A 3,593-nucleotide genomic window follows, 5' to 3' on the forward strand; every position below is an offset into this window, starting at 1 on the left:
AAAAGCTATTAAAAACTCATGCACAACATCAAAACACACCCTAAAACTCTTCTCTCAACCCTTGATAAGACGGCTTATCAGTAATCTCTCTTTTTTTTATGATACTCTATATGGTAGATAATCTATGCATACAGGATGTTGATATAGTTTGGAGTTATAAAAAAAACCATTCTTTCCAATCTTTCTTATCTATTGTGATAAGAAAGCGCTCTTAGTTCAGTTCGGTAGAACGTGGGTCTCCCAAACCCGATGTCGTAGGTTCAAATCCTACAGAGCGTGATTCCATTGTTGTTAAGTCAAGTTGAATTATAGAAATAGAAAAGAATTAGACTAAACTAAATGAACAGTAATCTAATCGAAAATTAACCTCCTGTTGATTTGAGAAAGGAGAAGGTCAATCAAAAAAATATTTGTTAATTAATCAAAGATCGAACTGATCACCGCGTCTGTATTGTAAATATGCCATCACAAATAATCCAGCTAAAGTAATAGGAATTAGACCTAAGACGATTCCAAATAGGAAAACTTCAATCATTTCAATTCGTTTGAAAAAAAGAGAAAGGTAATATCTATCCCTAAATATGAATCTGAATTCTCCACGAATCTCAATAACCAAAAGCTATCAATTGTCGCAGTAAAGAACTCTAAAATAGACAGAATCCTACAGTACAGAAAGATTTCTTGAGTTGTTTATTTAAGTAATTTTAAATAAGTCGTATCTTGCTTAGACCTATAAATAAAGCAGAGGTTATAGTTAATGCCGCTAGTAAAAAACCAAAATAACTAGTTAGAGTAGACATGAGTTAATGCCGCTAGTAATAAACCGAAATACATATATGTTTCAAAAGTACTTACCTAAGTTTCCGTTTGGAAAGAGAATAAGAAAAAAAGCAATTCAAAGGATCAAAGAATAAGTTCAATTGAAATTTTTTGATTCATCAACTATTACATTTCTTTTTTACATTATAAATGCCACTAACAAAAAAAAAGTAAGGGTCGTAGAAAAAGAAAGAAATGACTCATTATCTGTGACATTTACACATATCGTTATTTTGAATCAACGGATTTTTTTGGAAACCCTTGAGTAAACTAATCGAATATTAAACAAATAATAACTATGCCATGAAATTTTCTTCAAAAAAGTTATTTATTTGAATCGCTATAGAATATAAAAAAATGAAAAATAAATCGATTTATTTTGTCCAACTCGATTCTAAGACTAAGACTTGCTACTATCTTTGCCTTTATAGGTTCCACATTTAATATTATTTAGTTATAAATAGAAACCCGCATTCTTGCAGTTAGGTAAAAAAAACCTTTTGATTTAATGCAACAATGGATGTATTACAAAAATGCATTAAGTGAAATCAATTAATGAATCTTATTTTTTCGACAATTAAACAATCCCTAAAAATAGTAAAGTACGGAATTCCCCAAACCTCTTCTATTTCTATATCTATAACCGCTTCTTCTTCTGGAATTTTTCACGAATTATTAGATCGAAACCAACTTGTCAGATTTCCACTTCCTCGACCTTCAGTTTTGAGTCTGAAGCCAATACAATGATAGAGAGAAACTGTATACTAGTTCTATTTGAAAAAAATTTCTATAGAAAAAAACAAAATGGTGCCTAGTTCCACGTAGACAAAAAAAAAAATAAAGTCACGTGTACTTCAGTTCAATATTAATTAAAATTGCCTTGCTATGTCCTAAGAAGGATAACTATACTGATTCGGTATACTCTAAAGACACCTTTGGTACTCTATTGGTAATCCTACAGGTTTTTTACGTTTTTACGTAGATTAAAAAGTAAATTTCCATTTACTGATTTCATCTTTTATGGATTTGCCTTTGACTGTACAAGAATATGTGGAGCTCAGTACGTCTCGAAGCACAGGAGAACTTTCTTTTGCTGATATTATTACAAGTATTCGATACTGGGTTATTCATAGTATTACTATACCCTCCCTATTCATTGCGGGTTGGTTATTCGTCAGCACGGGTTTAGCTTACGATGTGTTTGGAAGCCCTCGACCAAACGAATATTTCACAGAGAGCCGACAAGGAATTCCATTAATAACCGGCTGTTTTGACTCTTTGGAGCAACTTGATGAATTTAGTAGATCCTTTTAGGAGGCCCAATGACCATAGATCGAACCTATCCAATTTTTACAATGCGATGGCTAGCTGTTCACGGACTGGCTGTACCTATCGTTTGTTTTTTGGGGTCAATATCCGCAATGCAGTTCATCCAACGATAAACAAAACCGAATCCGAATTATAGAGCTACGACACAATCAAACCCGAACGAACAAAATGTTGAATTGAATCGTACCAGTCTTTATTGGGGTCTATTACTCATTTTTGTACTTGCTGTTTTATTTTCTAATTATTTTTTCAATTAAATAAAGAGAAGGAAAGAAATATATAGAATATAGAATTCGAATAGAGTAGGAATTCTCTTATCCCATTCGGAAGGACCTCATTTCATAATTATCCATGACTGTTTATGTCTCTAGCACGACCACTTGATGAAATGTGGAGGGAAGTGGGGTAAATGGCCGATACTACTGGACGAATTCCTCTTTGGATAATAGGTACTGTAGCTGGTATTCTTGTGATCGGTTTACTAGGTATTTTCTTTTATGGTTCATATTCTGGATTAGGCTCATCGCTGTAGTAAGTAGTAATTTGATTAATCGAGGTATAGACATTAAAGTATAAGAACTCAACGGGACCTTCCTTCCCCCTCGAATTAGACAAACAAAGAAGGGGGAGGTCCCATTTAATTCTTTTTTTAATTATCATAATTTTTTATTCGAATTTTTTCCTATAAATGAAAAACGGACCCGTTTTTCGTTGTTTTTGAAAAGTGTATTTGGTTATTCAGAACATATGTTCCTCGATCATACTTAGTGGTCCTTCCTAAATTGTTAAGGTAAAAGAAAGAGAAAGAAGAAATCAATTAATTTATTGAATGACCAAATAGAAGCTCTATTTTCCAGTTTAAATAGAATCCAAGAAGTTCCATTTGTTGAAGAAATTGACCTCTCTCTTTTTTCAGTTTGTCCGCTCCTTATACATGTAATACTAAGAAAAAAAGAATCAATCTAAAACGAAAAAGGGTGAAATCTAGAAAAAAGAAAAATTCCGACTAAGTCTTTGACGAAGGGAATCAAGACTCGTTACTATTTCGACACACGACAAGTATGTGTAAAAGTCCTTGTCGTGTGTCTAAGACATGGAAGGCAGATAAATCCCCCTAGAATCAAATCATTTGGTCCCCTCATTATTCTTTTCGTTATATTCCCCTTTTAGTCTAGTATCGAGTCAAATTTCAATTGGAAAAAAGTAAAAAAGTTTTCTTCACAATCCAATATATTATTATAACTCAAAATCTTGCTCGTAGATGTAGAAGAAAAGTAGAAACAAACAAAAAAGAAACTTCTTGTAATTTTTTTGAGGTTCCTAAATATCCAAATTTTGATTCCCAATACTTCATAAATATGTATGAAGGGGGCTTGTATTCCCCCCTTCATACATATTTCATACATTCCATATATGCTCCTATATGAATATATAGTTTTTGTGTC

General features: G+C 32.4%; 1 non-coding gene across 1 annotated transcript; it reads left to right on the top strand.

The window, feature by feature from the left end:
- Positions 1 to 205: 205 nt before the first annotated feature.
- On the top strand, positions 206 to 279 carry TRNAG-CCC. Its single transcript has one exon. It is a non-coding gene; the product is annotated as a tRNA-Gly (tRNA).
- Positions 280 to 3,593: the final 3,314 nt, after the last annotated feature.

Source organism: Chenopodium quinoa, unplaced genomic scaffold (assembly GCF_001683475.1).
Source record: "Chenopodium quinoa cultivar QQ74 unplaced genomic scaffold, ASM168347v1, whole genome shotgun sequence".
Lineage (NCBI taxonomy): Eukaryota > Viridiplantae > Streptophyta > Magnoliopsida > Caryophyllales > Amaranthaceae > Chenopodium > Chenopodium quinoa.